The sequence below is a fragment of the Solea senegalensis genome, linkage group LG18 (genome assembly GCF_019176455.1).
Source record: "Solea senegalensis isolate Sse05_10M linkage group LG18, IFAPA_SoseM_1, whole genome shotgun sequence".
Lineage (NCBI taxonomy): Eukaryota > Metazoa > Chordata > Actinopteri > Pleuronectiformes > Soleidae > Solea > Solea senegalensis.
In genome coordinates this window covers 4,831,097-4,851,931 of record NC_058041.1, presented here as the reverse complement: position 1 = coordinate 4,851,931, position 20,835 = coordinate 4,831,097, and the positions used below count along the sequence as shown (strand labels likewise).

General features: G+C 42.8%; 5 non-coding genes across 5 annotated transcripts; all 5 read right to left on the bottom strand.

Moving 5' to 3' along the window:
• Positions 1 to 4,511: 4,511 nt before the first annotated feature.
• Positions 4,512 to 4,605, bottom strand: trnai-uau. Its single transcript has 2 exons — positions 4,568 to 4,605; positions 4,512 to 4,547 (listed from the first exon to the last, which is right to left on the bottom strand). It is a non-coding gene; the product is annotated as a tRNA-Ile (tRNA).
• Positions 4,606 to 5,496: 891 nt separating this feature from the next.
• trnal-aag lies at positions 5,497 to 5,578 on the bottom strand. The gene has a single exon. It is a non-coding gene; the product is annotated as a tRNA-Leu (tRNA).
• Positions 5,579 to 7,559: 1,981 nt separating this feature from the next.
• Positions 7,560 to 7,641, bottom strand: trnal-aag. The gene has a single exon. It is a non-coding gene; the product is annotated as a tRNA-Leu (tRNA).
• Positions 7,642 to 8,398: 757 nt separating this feature from the next.
• trnal-aag lies at positions 8,399 to 8,480 on the bottom strand. Its single transcript has one exon. It is a non-coding gene; the product is annotated as a tRNA-Leu (tRNA).
• Positions 8,481 to 19,556: 11,076 nt separating this feature from the next.
• Positions 19,557 to 19,638, bottom strand: trnal-aag. Its single transcript has one exon. It is a non-coding gene; the product is annotated as a tRNA-Leu (tRNA).
• Between the last annotated feature and the right edge of the window lie 1,197 nt (positions 19,639 to 20,835).

Sequence of the window (20,835 nt, the reverse complement as noted above, 5' to 3'; positions counted from 1 at the left end):
CTTAACCAAAGCAGGTTTTGAATTATATTCAAATAAATCCACATATTAGTTATAGGCCCATAGTGTGATGTTCATCCAACTTTATTTGTAAAGCACTTAAAAAACCATAGTGGACCAAAGTGTTCATGAATGAAAGACATAGTGGACGCTCAGAGAGGATCGTGCCTTCGCTGTCGCAGCTCCGAAACTTTGGAATGATCTGCCTCTGCGCATAAGACAGGCCTCGTCCTTGTCTGTTTTTAAATCCCTTCTTAAAACCCACCTTTTTGGTTTTTTGGTTTGGTTTTTTATTTATTTTACATATTTTAACCTGAATAGAATTTATTGTTTTTTATTGTATGGCTGCTAGTTCTTATTGTGTTTTATGATTCTAATTTATTTGAAGCTGTTTTATCTCATTTTGAACCTTTTATGTATTATGCCTTTTATTTTTTCTGTACGGCACTTTGGTCCATTGTGGTTTGTTTAAAGTACTTAACAAATAAAGTTGGACTGGATTGGATAGTAGTTCACGTGATATCTAAAAAAAAAACCAACTGAAATAAGTGAAAAGACATAAAACATGGGTAAAATAACATCCGTAAGCAAAAAAACAGGCAAAAATAACTTAAATAGTGTCAAAGGCCAATGGAAAAAGATGAGTTTTTAAGGAGAGATTCAAAAATAAACAGCTCAGAAGTTCATTTAAACCAATGTTCTAATCATCGGACATTATTTCGTACAACGTGAATAACAGATTTGTGCTATATTTTGACCATAACGACATGAATGTGTATTTTTAATTGCTCATGCAGGCTTCTCCAGCTGTCTCCAGAACATTCTGGTCATAGGTATCGGGCAGGTTTGTTGTAATTTGTTAGTTTTACATCATTTTTGCTGAGTGTACAGTGATGACAAAGTTCCTGCAGGGAAAGCAGAAGTCAGCGGCTGCTCGGGGCTTTTTCATTCTCTACCTCGAAACCTTGCACCTTCCCAAAGTGCCAAATTTCCGCCCTTGGTTGCGGCAGGCTGGCACTCGCGTTGTTGCTCTTTTGCGAGATTGTGGTGCAGCTTTACTCAGCTGTGCGGACGCCTTTTTTTCTTTTCCGCCACAGCAATGCCGTCTCCATTCTCTCTCACTGACTTCTTCTCCTGATTTGAATGATTAAATCGCCGGCAAACCGTTCCTGACGTTCCGTTTTCTCAAGCGGCCGCTAATCAGCTGTCCTTCAGCCGGGGGAAGTAATCGGGTAGCGTGCACCGGGGTTGGGGGAGGTGGGTGTTTTTGAAAAGCGACACGCTGTGACAATCTGTTTTGGCGCTTTGTCAGAACCCGTCTTTTGTCACCGGGGCGGCTTTAGGAGCTAATAGGTGGTGAAAAGCGCCGCTTGGAGGCCCAGATGAAGCAGATTATTTTATGAATCCTGAAGGAGAAGGCGGAGAGACATCCAAGAATTAGCATGTGTGCTAGCCAGAGTCGGTCCCAGGAGGGAAACTCAAGTCTGGCCATGACGTCCCGGTGGACATCCTCTGCCGAGGTTAGCATATCCCTGTTTCGGCTGAGTTGCTGACAGTCGTTGAATGTGTGTGTGTGTGTGTGTGTGTGTGTGTGTAGCCGTTGAAAGACGTGTTATTTGGAGCCGTGAAGTTTAACGACGTTTGTCAGCTCTAATATGCAGAGCGCTGCCCGGGCTGCGGACGAAAGCGCTGGAGCTTTTTCAAGCTTTGCGTCGAGTTTATTTTAAAAGGAAGTGCTGGTTTTGCAGAGGACGACCCACGTCTGGAATAAACACGCGTTATTTGTAGTTATATGGACGTTTATTTAGGGACACACGCGCAGTCAGTCAGGAGGAGGCTGATCACATGTCACTGGATGATAAATGATTAATATTACTATCTTTTTAATAACAGGAGCAGAATAAACTACTGACATTGTTGTTGTACTGGGATGATATTTCTTATATTAATTAATAATAAAAATAACAACAAATTTAGTTCCCATCTTTCATAGAAACTTAAAAGGAGAACCCATGCAATCATTAATAGACCTATAGCATACATGGATGATTATAATAATATAAAATAAACACTGGACATTGTGTTGTTTGTGTTGCCATTTCATTAAAAGACCATTCTGAGCTTAATTTAGGCACAAAATAAACATATTTATTAAAAAATAAAGGCCTGTTTTTGATGCTAAATGGAGAATATGCCAATATAATGATAATCTATGTAATTAATGTCATTAGCATCTGATGTATGTGTTATAAGATCAGTTCGATATAGAATAGGAACATCAATACTCTCTGTGTTTGACACATACAATGTTGGTGAGGGATGATTTTTCTTATATGAATGAATAAATATTGCTACTTCTACTACTAATAATTATTGTTTTATTATAATAATAACTTATTTAGTTACAATCTTCAGAGAAACTTAAAAGGAGAACACGCACAATCATTAATAGGCTAATAACATACATGGATGATTATCATAAAAGGGCCATTCTGAGCTTAATTTAGGCACAACTTAAATTTGACATGTGTGTTTGATGATGAATACGAACACTATGCCAATATTCTATGTTCTTTTTATGTCTTTTGGAATTTGTTTGAACATGTTTGACACACACAGCGTTAGAGATATATGAGCAAATGAATGTTTGATCACACAAGCTGACTGGGAAGGAAAGAAAATGAATTGTTGATGAATGAAGCAGTAAATTAGACTTGATTTTCCTTAAACGTAAGAGAATATTCACGCATATATACAGTTACTTTAACAGATTAATGACACCTGTGCAGCCCCTCCACAATCATGACTATAAATAGTTCTAATAGTATGATGTCTGTATTGAATTTGACTTGAGCTGAAGCAGCCGTTTACAGAACATACAGTTAAAAAATGCTGTTTTCTCAGCGCCGATGGGAACCTGGAGGCACATGTGCCACACATTTGTGTAAAAAGGCCGACCACCGCATCCCTCTGAAACCTAACGGGCTGCGAAACGTTTCCCGTCCAAACCCCCGAATCCCATAATTCAGCAGGACGCGCACCACCGTGTCATCCTCGCTCATCACTCGGCTGCGTCACAGTCGAGTGAATTCTCTTTCTGTCTGACTGCGATGTGACGTATCGCGTCTCTCAATCTCGACCTGAGCCAAATCCAGTGACCAGCCGGTGTTTCTCTGTGCTCAGCTCAGTAACACACGTAATTGCTCCCTAATTCCCCGTCATTGGCTGCTTAATATCTGATTTATAGCTAATGAGCCATGTCCCATTCAGCAAAGCTCTGTCTGCGACTTTTGCCTCGCTTTGTTATGCCCCCCCCCCTTTTTTTTCCCTGTCTTTGTTTACTTGAAAACCGTGTTTCTTTGCACTGTCGTGACAGCGAGGAAGCTCCCCCGTCCTTCAAACAGTGACGCAAAAACCTGATTTGAAGGAAGAGAATCCATCAGATAAATCAAATGATGTTTCTTCCCCCCATTTTAAATAGACTGAAATTAAAATGTGATCGTTTCCAGATTGAGAAGTCAACTAGGAATGGGTCTTAATTATATTTGTGTTTTCCAAACATGTGAAATCGTCGATCAGAGCGAAAGTCACTGAACTTTAAGTGTTTTCGAAGATTCTGTGTTTTTACCGTATACATGAGTCCTCAAAGCGTCCATGCACACGCTTTTGGAATATTTTAATAAGAAAAAATCTACACAATAACAAAACAATAAGCCACAATTGTAAAAACAAAGGAAACAAACAAGCTCAACCCGTCTTAAGAAAAAAAATAAAAAATAAAAAATGTCACAGCTCAATAAACATAAATCGTGCATAAATTGTTGTGTTCTCGACTTCACCTCCAGTAACTTCAAAGTCGGTTACATGCAGAAAAACAAACAAACACAGTGGATAATAGAGAAAGAAAAGAAAACACTCACTATGGTTTCATGTTGATTTAATTTCTTCTCTTTTTTAGTCGCTGTTATTCTTGTAGTGCAACTTAAAATAAGATAATACAGGCATATTTTGATAGTAACATGATCACTTTGTAGTTGCAGGAACGTGTTTCATACGACTATACGAGTATTAGGGCCAACAAAATGTAATCTTTCAAGAATAAAGTCGTCATATTATGAGAAGAAAGTCGTAATATTAAAAAAGGCATCATTTTATAAGAATAAAGTCGTAATTTAACAAGAATAAAGTCGTAATAATATTAGAATAAAGTCATATTACGAGAAAATAAATTCACAAAATGCTCAGATTTTGCTCAAATAATAATGACGACTTTATACTTATAATATTAGAACTTAGAAGTGTCATTTTGTGATTAGCTCACTAGTATTAACTAACTCACTAGTGCGACTCACCTTGCCACGGTTATTTGCGTTTCCACTAAATACCACTAGGTGGTACTCTCGTCGTAGTAGATATTATGTGTGATGTCAGAGAAAGAGTCGCCCGACACAAGAATCAAGCTGAACAGATAGATCTCACCATCTCTCTATAGTGACTGTGCCACAAACTAAAGTTGCTCCAGGTGAGGCTCGAACTCACAACCTCGGCATCACTCTGCAGGTTACTGTCTTATAAGTACCGCGCGCTGACCGATTGCGCCACTGGAGCCTGTTAGCATCGCATGTACCTGCGCGTTGACGACAATGCATCAGTAACGTTCTCATCAGTGGCTGAAGAGTGTGTTGTGAAACTTTAGGGATTCATAAATGAGGAAATGGCGCAGATGCACACGCCCTCTGTAACTGAGTTTCCTCCTTTCCAATTAGAATGAAGCGCCTTTTTCACGAGCGCGACTCACCTCGGCACGGCTGCTTTGTCTTTCCACTAGAGCTAGTACCTGGTACGTGGTACTTTTTTTAGTACCTGCTCTGGTGAGGTTCCAAGCGAGCTGAGGCGATACTGTGCGCGACGTCATCAGACAGCCGTCACAGGAAGAGTCATGAGCAAGACGTCCGACACAAGAATCAAGCCGAACAATGCCGAACTGTTAAAAAGACTTAAAGATGCTTAAAACTTGGGTTCATCTCTAACAATTACCAAGGAGAATCTCCTCATTTAACAGAGGAGTCTGGTGTGTTTAGCGACAGCACTGCTGGATGTGACCGGCGAGTGCTGTATCAGATGGAGACGGAAGTACTGAGCAGATCTTTTTAATGAACTGATTCTAATGATTCACTTCCACTGAAAACAACTGCTAGTCACTAGTTTCGTGCAGCCGTGCAGTCATAACTGTTTTTGTAGTGTAAAACCAACTTAAACTGTGCCGTGGTGAGCTGGGACCATAGGTGGAAAAGGGGCTATAGAGATAAACAACCATCCACACCTATGGTTGATGTAGAGTGTCCAATTTGCCTAATCCCCAAATTTGCATGTTTTTGGACTGTGGGAGAAAACCCACACACGGGAAGAACCTGCAAACTCCATGCAGTAAGGCCTTAAACCCGGGTTTTCTTGCTGTAAATGTAAGAGTGCTAATCACCCCTCTAGTTCAAAACTTTCTGGCAGCGGTGGGATTCGAACCCACGCCTCCGAAGAGACTGGAGCCTTAATCCAGCGCCTTGGACCGCTCGGCCACGCTACCTGTTTTACGCCCCTCACAGGCATCTGCCAAACAATGCATCTATCTCTGAGCTACTAATTAGCGCTTTATAGGCCCCCAATGTAGCAAATATGTGCTTTTCTGACTATGTTTGCTGTCTTTCTATAACAACCTCATGTTATGAGTGTTTGATAACTTCATTTTCTACATGGTATTTATCAAATATTGAGTAAAAATCTGTGTTTGGGTACCCAAAAAAACTCTCCCGTGACCCTTCTGTGGACCCCGCCCAAGACTTTGGGAATGATGAACTCATCATGACATGTCTTGTATTAATTTGAATTGAGCCCTTTATTCCCAAATAAATCAAAACCATATTTGAAAGAGCCTGACTGTCATGTGACAGTGTGACCACATTCTCCTGCACATCTCAGTCGACCGCGTTTTCATACGTTCACCCGCTGGACTTTGAAACCTCTGTTGCATTTTGTCTTTGTCGCAATTAGTGGTTTGTGTGCCGGAGAATAATAACCTCGCATGATGTCCGTCAGCCGTGGTTTGCCCACAACCACCGCGTCTTTATACGTCTTAATGCACTCTCTCTATAGATCCATTGCTGTTGTTCATACATATGCCGCCACAGTAATAATCCCTTCATAAAAGCTCTCATACCCGACATAAATCAGCCATACCTCCTTAATTAACTGCTACAAACCACAAATTCTTAATTATATAAAACCGTCTGCATCGAATTATGTTTTCCTTGTCCGACTAATTCTACATTTCTGTTAAGTTTTCGTTGTTTTCGTTGGTGCGCCGTCCGTTCCCATTTATTCCTTTGCAGACTACTGTACAGTCAAAGGGCAGAATAGGATAATTTAGGTCTTATTTGCAGATAAAAATATGAGATTTTTATGGGTTTTGGCAGCGATTTTGTGTCGGAAAAACCTTCATGGAGACAGTTTGGCAGCAAAGTGATTTGCAGAAGCTAAACGTTAACAAATAGGAGTAACCTTTGCAACATTCGTCGGTGGATTCTCACACAGTTCTCAGCTGTAAATGTTGGGGAAAATGAGCGTCAAAGAGCGCGTAACACTCTCAGATTATTTTATACCCACGTCTGACACGTTAAGAAGCTTGACCGGCATCGCAAAACAGCATTTTTTTTTTTTCTCTTTTTTTGCTCCCATAATTGCTGAGTTTATGAGCCATTGCTTAGATATGAGACATTGTCGTGGGTGTTTATGCCAAAACAAGTAAACCAATCAGATTTAAGGGGCAGCAGGATTGCAAGGGGTTTTCAATTGTGCTGGTAAATGATTTATTTTAAAAAGGAGATTGGGTGATATTTTGTGATGGTTGAAATAATCCCTTTCAATGGCTGAAGTCGGCCTCCAAAGAAAATAATACAGTTTACTGACTCATTAGTCTTTATTTTCACTGTGGACGCTTGGCGTTTACGCGACGTTTGAGCGAGTGCACGTTTGCGTGCCGATATTGTAGTTACACCTGAACGCATGCTTGCACTTGTGCGTACTGTATATACACGTGTGTGAGACACACAGCTGGACCTGGACTCCACACGGGGACCAGTTCATCCCCGCTCTCTCCCACAGAAACTGTTGCTGTTTCCTGTATATCTGTGGTTTGCAGAGATGTAAACGTGCAACATGTGACCCTATAGTGACTGGATATAGGACCAGCCGGGCAGTAATTCAATAATAATAATATAAGGCGTATGGGGGTGTCGTCAAAGGTACGGGTACTTTAAGTACTTTAAAGACTCTATACTGTAAAATGACATGAAATATCCCAGTATTTTACTGCAAACACATTTAGAGACACAACAAGAACTCGTTATTCTCTGTTTGAAAGGTGATTGTTGTTTATTTGCCTTTAAAGAATGCATTTAAGCATGTTTTCTCTTTGGAGCCCCCTACAGTTTTGGAGTACGTCTTTTAAAGTAGTTGATTAGTATTTGTCACTGATACTGATGTTATTATTGGACATTCTGGTTCAAAATTGGCAGCGGTGGGATTTGAACCCACGCCTCCGAAGAGACTGGAGCCTTAATCCAGCGCCTTAGACCGCTCGGCCACGCTACCTTATTTCTGTCCCAACTCCCAGGCCCGTGCGCTGCAAGTTCGAGACCTCTGCCGTACACTGTGTCCATCCCTGAGCTATGGATTGAGACTTTACGCGGCCCAAAAAGTGCACATATGTTCATAATATAACACTTCAGACTATTTTTACTGCCACTCTATACCGTCCTCATGTTGTGTGTGTTTGATAACTTAATTTTTTACATGTTTTTTTTTCACAAATTGAGTAAAAAGCTGGGGAAAAAATATATTTGGGGACCAAAAAAACTCTCCCGTGACCCTTCTGTGGACCCCGCCCCAGAACTTATCTTAGATGATAAAATCATCATGAGATATCTTGCATTAATTTGAATTGAGCCTTTATTCCGAAAGGGACAAAACCGTATTTGGAAACCAACAGTGAAGTACACATCAATCCATGTTAAAACCAGCACTTTTACTTTGAAATTCTGTCACATATCGTTTGATGCTACCTGCGACTGAACCACTTTTTTGTGCTCTAATCCGGCCCCTTCTTGACCAGACTAGAATCTCATTGGCTCCCAGGTCATTGAAGTTTGACAGCCATAGAAATAAAGAACATTACACTACACACCAGTGGTGTAGGGAAACAATGGGGTTTCATCCAACAACCTTGACGTGATGACTTCACTGCTCCCCAGAGGGTAATACATGTATGCATTTGACCCTTGCTCTATCAGGAGTTTTCTAGAATTAGTAGTAAAGTTTCTTGGTGGGAACTTAAACGGGCAAAACTCACTGGCAGCGGTGGGATTCGAACCCACGCCTCCGGAGAGACTGGAGCCTTAATCCAGCGCCTTGGACCGCTCGGCCACGCTACCTGTTTTACGCCCCTCACAGGCATCTGCCAAACAATGTATCTATCGCTGAGCTATTGATTGACGCTTTCCAGGAACCCAAAAAGTCTTTCTGCAATCTCAGGCTGCAAAAGTCAGTCTGCATTTCACGTCACGGTATTTATGAATATTCTGATAGGAAACATTTCTGTCCAGATCATTCAGCAGCGACGACTGGGTTAAGCACCTTTTCCCTCTTTCGAAAGCGATGCCAGAAGACAAAGAACTCATCACAGAAACTTCTGGGACTTTTCCAGTCCCTCTTGGAAGAATTCCCATGAACCTCTGTGAAGCCGAGCCCGTGGCGTGACCGTAAATGACAGTCTGTGACATCCGATCGCCGAGCATCGAGTTGATCTTGGCTGTTTGTCGGCCGTTGTGGGCAAAACATGGAAGCGTGCGTAACGGGGAGGAGAACCACAGAGGTCACGCACATTGGGAGATGCTCGCGAAAAAACCTCATGCAAACAGCTTGTAAGGCGAGATCTAATTTGAATGTTTCGAGTTAAACTCAACTTATAAATGGCTAATTTATTGAATCAGTGCCTTGATTTAGAATAATAAATAACACAGGCCAGCGGTTGCCATATGTCACATTAAAAACATAGTGTGTATCTAAGTGTTCCCTGTTGGAGGGCCAGGATTAACCCCAGAGCTGTTCCTGTTTTAGTTCTCCTTGCATGCAAAAGTCAATTTCAAAGTTCATCTGAATTTAATATGAGCCTTTACACAAATTAAGTGAGTGCGTTCCAAAGTTTAAGTCCCTTTAGCAAGAAATCCTGTCTTCATACTCTTACGAAAGACTTATGCTGCACAAAGACCGTAACTTTGGGGAATACTCACCGACTTTTACAGACTCTCTGAAAGCCATACTTGCTTTAACATTTGCTGTGTGGATTCTTGTCCCTCACAGTCGGGGATTGTCAGGAACCGACGTGTCGGTGGCCAGAATGAACAAGACGGGGAGAGAAAAAAGGAAAAGAAAAAGAAAAATCATCTCACCAAGCAAAACGTTATTAATGCCAGGCGTAAAGTAAATGTCACCCTCTCTTACGCCAGTCAGCAAAATGTGTTTCAAGTAAACACGGCTGCGAGAATAAATTAAGCGAGGCCTTAAACCTCGTACTATTTTCATTTTACGTTCATAAATTAATCATAAAACTAGTCCTGTTTGCTCCTGGTAACTTTAGTCGCTCTTTAATTTGGCAGTAAAATGAATAATCTGTCAAGCTGTAACTCATAAAAATCACTTTTTTTGAATCCCAAACAGTAAATTACATTAGGAAATTGCATTTTATGCCTTCATTTAAATCGCCATATTGTGCTGTGACACTGTATTGAAGTATTTGTCATTAAATTAGGCACATATAGTATATAAATCTGTTGATATAGTTCATTTGTTTCTTTATCTGTTCATCTTGCCTGGTACCTTTCCTAAAATTGGGTAATTTTAGTCACTTTAAGTGGAAAAATACGGCAAAAGTTAGACGTAAAGTGAATAAAAAATGAATTAAAGGGGAATGATCTTACTTATTCTCCCTGTTTTATTTTATCTTCTTTTGCTTTTTAAATCTTTGATATACCTGTTTATATATTTATGTTTTTTTTAATTTCTCCAATTTGGTCACACGCACTCCATTTGTGAATAAAATAAAAGGAAGAAATATGAACTCGGGGAACAATTTATAATTCCAGACAGACGTTAACTGACCGTTGCTCGGAAAACGCTTTGAGTAAAAATAGAAATACGTACAGTATCTATACTGTCGGGATACCTCAAAAGTTTTTTCGAACCTTTTTGCAAGATTTATATTTTATTTAATGCACTTTGGGATGAAAGAATGTAAGTGTGTGTATTAAATATGTACGGCTAATTGAACACAAACACAGAGTCTGGGCTTAAAATAAGAGAAGTGGGCAAAGGGACATATCGGGTATTAATGTTATATTTGCCCTGCTATAGTAGGTGAGATATTCTATGTCCAGACTATAATAAGACGCGAGGCCCCCCTAACATGTTTATCTTGGACGTGGCCCACACACACACACACACACTCAGAGAAATCAGGTGGACATTTCAGGGGCTACGTTATACTATAGTAGCAGCTTTTTACGAGACAGACAACACGCCTGGCTTTCGCCGGCGAACCCTCGTGATGGACAGGCACTTCACCTGAGCCAAGAGCGGGCGGGCCCCGCGACGAGGGGGGAAGAAATGAAATAAAATCAATACTCGAACATAACTTTTTAAATAAACATTTGCACTCCGCGGACATTGTTGGCAGTGGAAGCCGGTAACCTGTCCCCATTGGTGGAACTCAACACCCGACCGTTCCGCGGAGCACTGGCTCCCATCGAGGTGATGGCTACTGGCAAGATGTGACGCGAAGAACAGGCTGTGTTCTGTTTATACAAGGGGAAAGGAGGCAGCTGCTTTGCCCCCCTCCCCTCAAGCCCAGGTTTTTACGGCTTGGTGATCGCAACTAAAAGCCTGGAAGCTCCGAGCAACAATCTCCTCCAAGAAAGAAGAAATCAGATTAAAGTATAATTTCAAGTGCACTTGGCGCCGGACTCTTCCACAGAAACAATGCGGGGTGGACTCGGAGATTCAAATTTAATTTTGATTGAGATTTAGCAGTCGGACTTTTTAGGTGTTAAGCCAATAAATCATCGGCTTAAAGAGTAAACAGACCAAAAAGAAATAAATAAAACACTCTTTCCTGGCATCGATTTAAAGTCTGAGAGGGAACATTTTTGCTTGGTAAATTTGAGTGAAAACAAAGCTGTCATTTGCGCCGGGGTAATGTTCTTAGCGGTGGGTAAGGCGTCCAAATATGTCGTACGAAAGGAAAATCGATGAAAGCTTATCATGAAGACATGGCAAAGCAACTGGATAGAAAACATTACACATTCCTAATATCTCTACAATGCAAATGTGCATTTATAAACATGTTTTGATCTTTTGATTTATTATTTTTTCTACCTTTTCTCTGAGGGTCATGGGGTCACCAGACTAATTAGCATTCACATTCACACTTATACAGTGTCTCTATGACCTAATCCCAATCTCTATGTCATGGGACTGTGGGAGTGTCTCTTTTTTTACCAGAGACACAACAAATGCTTATGTTGCTCTTTTGATTTAGCTGTAGCTGTGAGCGAGCAGGTTGTGGGAAGGTTTGGACACTTCATCTGGGATTAACCTGTGGAATGCAGGCCGCGTTGCAGACTGATGAGCAGTGTAAGACTATCTGAGGAGGATTTTCTTTCAAAAAACAACAATAGGCTGGTCTGGAACTAATAGTCCACAGGTTGATACGCTGGGTGGCCTGGCCTAGCCTGGCCTGGCCTGGTCTGGTCTGGTCCAGGTGCTGCTGAGTACGGTGGAAAAGACCTCTCACTCTCCTCACAGCTGGCTGAATGGACACACACACACACAGAGAGACAGAGAGAGAGAGATGGACACAGCTGTTTCGTTGAGTCTCTCTCTGCTGCAGCAGCTGCCACACTTGAGTCCTGGTGAAGTGGGTCACAGAGAAACACCTGCAGCCACGAATCAGACAGACTCTATTTTAAAATGATCAATTTTTATTTTAGCTCATTACATTTGCATTAAAGAGAAAATATTATTATGAGTCATGGTTTTACAACATAACCATATTGGTGATCAACTGAAATCTTTTTAGATTTAGATTTTGGTGGTAAAAAAAAAAAAAGCTCAGTCAGTCATTTGAACTTCCATAGTTAGCACTTAAAGCTAACTAAAGTCAAGTAAGACATGGTGAAAGCGACACATTTGAACGAGATCTTTTTTAAGTTGTAGTAAGACTTGACACATGTTGGTCAACATGCTAACAACTAGTTTAGCCGCACGCTAAACTGGAAACCACCTAATGCTAACTAGCTAAAAGGGACTGTTTCGGCCCACCCCTAGCGAGTGGGAGCGGACACACATCGTTGAATCGGTCCTTGAAATCTTTGAAAGTTTGTGAATTTGAATAACAAAAATATTCAAGGCCCTTGAAAGTGAGTGACTTGAGTAGAAATGTAAACTGGTCCTGGAAATTCCTTGAAAAGTCCTTGAATTTGATGGCACCCAAGGTGTAGGAACACTGTTGATTCCCCAGTACTGCTTGTATACGCTGATGAAGACAATAGTCCGATTAAGCGGTGTAGTCAGGCTTTTACGTCCAGTCAGTTTTCGTAAAGTGGAAACTACATGTTTACATTTTCTTTTAGTAGTTGTTAGTAGTTTGCCGTGAGGGATCCAACGTGAGGGGACAAAAGTAGAGACACCGACTGTAAGTTGACAGCTTACTAGAAATAGTCGGGCTGTTTTTTTTTGAAAACCAGGAATATATACCCAACTGTTTTATATCACCGCTGTTCCGTCCATGTTGCTCGTGATCCCACCACCAAATTAACCTTTGAAGGGAGAATGACAGCTCTGGGTTGAACAGTGGTCGTTTTAAACCAGTTTCCTGTTACAAGAAGCAAATTTCAAATTTAATCATGTGGTAGAAGCCAGATATTTCTGTCTGGGGCTGGTTTATACTTTCTGGATTCTACTTGTGTTTCTATGCTAAGTTGAACAGTGAAAAGAGGAATACATTGGCTCGGAGACAGTGGCACAGGAGGGCGGAGCTGGAGATGCTGAGATGTTTCGTGACCTGGATGGACAAGTTGGACGTATTCCAGGGACAGCTCAGGTTGAAAGGTTTTGAGATAAAGTAAGAGAGAGGAAGACGACAGAGAAGGTTCATGGATGTTGTGAAGGAGGACATGAGGACAGTTGATTTAACAGAAGAGGACACAAGATGGAGGGAGATGATAAACGGTGGCGACCTCTTATGCTGTGTTCACACTGGACACGATATGACGCTTGAATATTCTGTGACGCGATGGGAACGATTAGCGCGATAGACGCGACTAAATTGCGCCTACAGCCGTAAGAAGAAGGAGAAGATTAAAATCTGAATAATCAAAGAGCCAACAGTGACGTAATCTGGTCAAACAAGACGGACGCTGTGTTGGACACGTGCGCCCGGTCGCGTCGTCACGTGTGAAGGCTGAGAAACAAGCGGCGTGTTTGCTTTTGCAGCTTCTGTTCCTGGAAGCGAGGGCAGGGCATGTGTTTTTAAAAGTGTCTGAGACACGCGCACACACACCGCTGTGATTCACACACACACACACACACACACACACTTGTGTGTGGAGATAGATGACAGTGCTGTGGACACACACATGCCCATGTTTATTGGGCTCAAGTGCTCGCACACACACACACACACACACACACACACCGAGATGACACCAAATAAACAGTGGACCAGATGTGTTTCACATCGTTGTCCTGTCTCTTCTGAATTTTTGTTTGTCTCTCTCACACACACACACACACACACACACACCCTCATCCACCTGCTTTACTCACCGTTGCCACATGTGCGGCGCTGACTCCGGGTAAATATGAAAATACCCATAAATCTCCCGTTCCGTAAAGTCTTTCGCTCGTTAGACGCCTCAGAGACTCGCGCGTAAACAAAGCTGTCAGTCGGGGGACGGTCGCCACAGACAACATGACAGTCGACGCACGCGAAACTTACGGGAAAACTGCAGAGAGAGGAAGAGTCGGTGAAGACGTGATTAATAGAAATGTCAAACGTGAGTTGCTGTGAGCGGAGGACAGCTGCAGAGACAGCTGCGGGGACGTTTTGCGGAAGTGAGGACAATTAGACTCATCCTCACGTTCTGTGATTTAAGACTTTAGTTGGTTAAAGAATGTTCTATGTCTGCGAGTGTCTTCACTACGAATGCTGTACGTGTGTGTGTGTGTGTGGGATTTGCCCTTAAGCAAGGCACTGCCAGGTGTGGATGTGCGTACCATTGTGAGTATGAAGCTAAATGAAGCATATATATGGGAGGTTCACTGAGACGGAGTGCGCAAAATATTTATTTAAAGATGTCGTGGCTCAAGTTGGGAATGCTGAGTCAGTGATTCCTGTGTGATTGTGTCCCTGTTTTCTTTGCTTATATTTTGGAAATTGTCGTCACTCAAAAGTATGAAAAGTGAGCACGGAGCTTGTTTTTTCTGTCATGCATCGTGGAAGGAATTATGACCCAGAGGTTTGGAGCAATACACTGCGTGGCACTGCGTATACACATATTTCAGACTAACTGATAGCAAACAAAAAATACTAATTATGTAATACTCAAACGCCATAATAGTGTTTTTATTTACAGTGTATATGTATAAACTAAAATGGACTACATCGATAACGATCGAAAATCCACACATGTTTCTGCAGCGCTATCAGTCAAAAACTGGCTCCGCCTTTCAGACAGGTCCTCCAATCATCACGCAGAAGCTAAGCACCAGAGAAGCTGAGCTTCTGTGGGAGTGACAAGTAAAAACTTCATTTGCAAACCTCAGTTGTAGGTTTGTGTTTGTATTCTCACAGTGTCTATGGATAAAACCAAGGTTTCTTTTTGTGATACCGTTGAGTCTTTGGCACGTTTATGTTGGGAACGTTATGAACTGGTCTCTCCGCTAACTGGCCCGAGGACACTCGCTCCTGCAGTGATAGTCACAGAAGTTCAGAGGTCACAGGTTGACCAAAAAATGGGTTTTAATTTGGGTGATACCGACTTCTGATTACCCGACAGAGTGTGTGATTTCCAGCACATTTCATTGACCTTTCAACAACCGCACCTTTGCACTCTCATATGTGGCCATCCGGTAGTTTGGAGTCACTTGAATGAAGTCATTCTGCGTCATTTGTAGATTGCTCTCCGCTGAGACCCTCAGAGTTTTACCTCAAGGCGAGGAGGAGGAGGAGGAGGATGAGGAGGAGGAGGAGGACGCGTGGCTGGCAGCGTGGCAGCAGAGACCACAGCCACCTCGCCGCTCATGAAGGCCCCCATTCACTGCCGTTCACACAATTTTCACGCTGGAGCGAGAAGCGGAGAGAGACTTCCCCCCCAGTCTTAAAGGGAAAACAATTGCCCCTCCCTGAAAAATTCCTGCTAATTTGCCAACGCTGGCGAGGCGAGGCGAGGAGCGGCGCGAGTGATGGACGCCTGCCCGTCTCGGCGCAGACTGTGTGTCCCTCTGTGTGTGTGTCTGTAAATGTGAGTGTGTGTGTCCTTGTGCTACTACATGCCGCGAGCGTGCCAGCTACTCCACCAGTGTCAACTTTGACACATCCCTGATGCATCCTGTTCTGAAGTTTCACGAGTCAAACGTCCAACATCCCTTTCCCTCCAAACACGTACCACATTCCCCCCGTCCTCCAAACTAAATGTCTCTTTCTGTCTGTCTCGTCTTTTTTTTTTTAAGTGTTTTAAAATCATTATTTTTGCTCGCGTCTTTTGTGAGACCGCTGGTCGCGAATGACTTGTTATTGTGTCCAGTCAACACTCACGGCAACATGAGTCAGAGTGTAATTTCACTTTCCATATTTATTTTTCTGCCTTATTAGAAACGGTGCTGCTTGTTCAAGCGAAGGACTGTGAGGACGCTCTGTGCTGCCCGAGCAGAGGAAACCAGCAGGAAACCTTGTCTCATTTAATGTGCGTGTGTGTGTGTGTGTGTGCATGCAGTGTTCACGTGTGTGTTGATAAATCAGGTGGCTCTCGTCTTTAACGCGTCAAAATGCGCGTGTGTTCGTTTGTGTGTCAGGCGTAGCATGATGTGAGACGGAGACGTGGACATTCTCGTGTTGTTGAGGAGGAGGAGGAGGAGGAAAATGTTTTTATTTCGCAGCATCTTTGCACCACAGTGACGGTTAACACCGGTGCCTCACAGCACGAACGTTCCAAAGTTCCTTTCTCTGTGTTTTTATGGCGCGCTTCGTTTACGCCGGAAGTGGGAGTGGTGTCACCTGCGGCAAATGGACGCAGATGTAGCTCAGGTGAGGCGCTGTTTGCAGTTCCAGTGGAAAAGCAACGCTCTACGTCTACGTAACACACTGACATAAATTTAAGGGCCATAAATAAAAGGTTGAAAAGACATTGAACCCATCAGTGATGGCAAGGATCTATTGGCAAGGAAGCTCTATTTTTCTGCTTTTTGGTATCCATCCATCCATCTACCACATGAGGGTGCTGTGCCAATCACAGGGCGAAAGGCGGGGTCACATCCAGGACGTCCATAGTTTTTGAATTTCTAGATATCGCAGATAACAGCCTAGGAGTTATGATACAGTACACTCCATAAGGCCTCGTTGTGGCTGGGGTCAATTTAGACTGTCCAGCTTTCTCAGGGGAACCCCAGCTCCTTGACCTGCAGGGATTCAAACTAGCAACCCTTATGTTGCAAGCCAAGTTCCCTGTCTGCTTTTCTGGGGCCTGCCCAAAAGTAAAAATGCTGTAAAAATAACAAAAAAAAAATTCTAGAGCTGTGACGTGTACACTCACTGATAAACGTCCCTTTCCTGTGACTATTTCAAAATAAAAGTCTGGCTTTGTTGCAGTAGTTAAATTGATCAATCGCGCTCCACAGATCCTGAGCATTGTCAAGGCAAACACGCCCACAGATGAAACCGTGTACGACCCTCTTAATGTGAAGCAAATGAGACGGCGGTGTAATTAAAACCAGTAGAAGCACCAGCGCTCGTTTGGGCGCAGGTCCGATCGGCCAAACCGGTCGGGGCACAGCTGATGTGATCAAAGGTCAGAGGGTCAAACGCTCCCCTCGGATCACTTCCACCCCGTCTGCAAAACGAGAGGCCGCTCTCCTTCTCTTTCCTCCTGCAGTCAGCTGGCATGGAGAAGAAGGGCTCTTTGACTCATGTGGAGGGGGGGGAAATGATGTGGGTGTAGGTGGTGGAGGGAGGGGAGGGAGGGTCTCAGCTGGTGGAGTCTGATAGTCTGGCTGGTTCGTCCAGGCTTTTTCCTCCAGGGTCTTAAACAGTCACAGAAGCAACAAAAAAAACAAAAAAAAAAACGGGGGGAGCCGGGGAAATTTGTGACTGCACATCCCCACCATGTGGACTGCTGGCTGACAGGGCCGCCGGGCGAACAGTGGAGGCACTGCGGAGAGATAATTATTAGTGCATGGTGGAGACAAAGGCTCTTAATTTGCGGAGTGTATCGGGGTCTCGAATGACACTGAGAGAGAGAGAGAGAGAGAGAGCGCAGTTGTTTCGTCGGGTAACAGAAAATGTTGTCAGTTTAATACTTTTAAATAACAGATTACTGCGATGTGAGGTCACAAAAACCTCCTTTAGTAAAAAAATAACAACATCGTTATTGTTAAAAAAGCATTGATTCATATTTCCCAGTCCCTGGTTCAATCTAATCTATAATGTTTATCTTTATCTCTTAACATCCCTCTACTTTTCGAAAGGGAACTATGGTGGCCTTCACGTACCAAAAAGGCTTTTCCGATATCTCTCACTCTCTTCCATGTCTTCCTTCTTCTTTGTTTATATATAGTTTATATTAGGGGTGTCAAACTCATTATTTTTACTTCAGGGCTCTCATACAGTGAAGTTTCATCTCAAGTGTGCCGGACCAGTAAAATCATAGCACAAGAACCTTTTAAACAACAAGAACTCCCTTTGTTTTTACATTTAATGACGCATACAACGTACAGATCATAGTGCATTGGACCGTCTGGTGGGCCGCTTCTGGCCCCGCGGGCTGTATGTTTGACACCCCTGGTTTATATTATAGTTTTGTGTAGTTGCAGCACGGTGACATTTCACTCAGACTGATGAAGACGTTGGTTTAAAGATTATTTTCTTTAATTTCAAACTGATAAATGAAGTGAGACATGCTGACACAATAAAGATGTATATATATATATATATATATATATGTATATATATATATATGTGTATATATATATATATATATATATATATATATATATATATATACGGTCCATTCAATAAACTCATCAGCCTCCCCCACTGTTCAGTAGCTGTGCCGCCCTCACGCTGACACCTAATCCAGACTCTCTACCATAACATTTTCATAAGGGTCATGAGCAAACTGCGTCTTTATAAGGGAAACGACACACGCAATTAGTGTTCGGCGGCGGGAGCGTGTGCCGCCACTGTTTCCTGAGTGTGTACACTCTGATAACGTGTGTCTTTGTGTGTGTGTGTGTGTTTTTACAATGATTAGGGCCTCAGAGCGAGAATATTAAAAGGATGACAAACTAAATTATCAACTTCTGACAATGCAGAGTTGGCATAAGTGTTTTTTTTTTTTTTTATTGGTTTCTGAATGAGGTCTTTCAAGCGACTTCTCTCTTTGCCTGTAGCGTTCACACTAATTCACGCAGAACTGGAACAATCTTGCTTTTTGATTGGCTACTTATTATTCCTCAGTACGTTGTGGTCAAGTTCGTCCCGCGGGATTCAACTCGCTCTCCATAAAACACACACACACACACACACTGATATTTTACTGGCTTTAACATCTAATTAACTGCAATTAATCACGCTGAAAACATGTGTTTTTCGTGTTATCGTAGCGTGCTCGAAGTGTAAACTTTAATTGCGGCCGCGTTAATTGATTGTGACATCATGCGCCGCTTTCCCCGTCCCCCTTTTTAAACACAAGATTGATTTCAATAACGTTGAATGTTTCCTTTTTGCGTTAATCAGCTCTTCGGTGAGTAATGGGGGTCGAGGATGCGTGAGTTTTATGTAACATTGTGTAACCTCATTCACGAGGGAAAAATACACACTTTTAAATTGAACGTGTGGCCGTAACGCCTTCAATCTTGTCTACTTGAGGTCAATTTTACAGATTTAAAGGTGCAGTGTGTGACATTTGGGAGGGTTTTATTGGTAAAAAATGGAATATACGTCTTGTAAGTAAGTGTATAACATCTTTAAAACTGAAAAATTAGCCTTAGAATAAGTCTTTGTACTTAAGGTGGCCACCATCTTGCACTGCCATGTTTCTACAGCAGTGTAAAGGCACTGGTACACGCATTGTGCGTGGCAGAACGCGTCCTATATCGCAGATCTTGGTATACTTGCTCGTCAGGGTCATTTACACCTTTCCAATCGGAATTAGTTGTTTTTGAAGTTCAAAATTTACTGGCAGCGGTGGGATTCGAACCCACGCCTCCGAAGAGACTGGAGCCTTAATCCAGCGCCTTAGACCGCTCGGCCACGCTACCTGTTGTTGGGTCTACCGAGCCAGTGGCCCAACGGTTAAAGTCCTCTGCCATGCACATGCCGCGTGCACCAAAGTGCGCATCCTATTGCACGCCGAAGATCCCGGACCCTGGCATACTCGTAGTCCTGTAGTATCCCACTTCACCATCAGGTGGCGGTACAAGTCTGCACGCATTCCTACCAAAGAGGAAGAAGAGAAACGTTGGATTTTAGGACAAAGAGTTGAGGAAAAGAATACGTGACCTGTCAAACACACACTCGGAGCCACAGAATCAGCCGCGGCAGCGATGTGGCATCGTGTTCGTGGACATGCGGCTCCACGAGAGCAGTGCAGGCCTTTCACCGAGGCCAACGCCTCGTCCTTCGGCACCTCCAGCCCAGTGAGTGCATCGCTCAGCATCCACAGCTGTCCTGAACGGCCCAATAATACTGTCAGTGTGCACATTCTTGGCAGACAAAGGTCGAAATGGTTTCGATTAAGACCCCCCTTTTATTGCATGTTCAAGTACACACACACACTCCAGAATCCATCCACACCCCAGCGTGTGCCAGTGAGCTGTGTTGTAAAATTTTATATGACAAAGTGGTGGACAGACTGCGGCCGGACTGCGATGGTAGACGTCTCACTGCTGATGCTGACAGCGTTATTGCTCTGGCTCTACTGTGCGTATCAATGTGTGTGTGTGTGTGAAAAACCATCATGACTGACTGACATGCACTCATTTTCGCTTCTGACTTAGTTTCCCTTTTGTCTCTTTGTTGTGGCCCGTGCTCAGGGTTCACCGAGTTGTGCTACTACCTGGTACCTTGTACGTTCTTTAGGTTTCTCACCACTATCACGTCTGACTACGGTAGAAGCAAGCGTGTGGTGAAGAGCGCCAAACGTTCTCCTTCATGTCATCGTCCGTGAGTGAACTCTGTGCCCTTTCCACCAAACTCCAAGACAAAACAAAGGGGAAAAACTCCAAATACTGATGCCCTGTGTTATTATGGGAAGTGTAAAAAATGTGTTTGGTCCATTGAAATGAACTTTCCTTCCATGTTTTGGTCTAATTGTACAACTCTCCTTCATCATAAATATCGTGTTTCTCATCAAATTGCTTCAAGACATCGTGATATTCTCCAGACAAAACATCTGACCAAATAAAAATGCTCTTGATGGTCAAAATGTTGAGATGAATTATGGGTTTTCAGGTCCC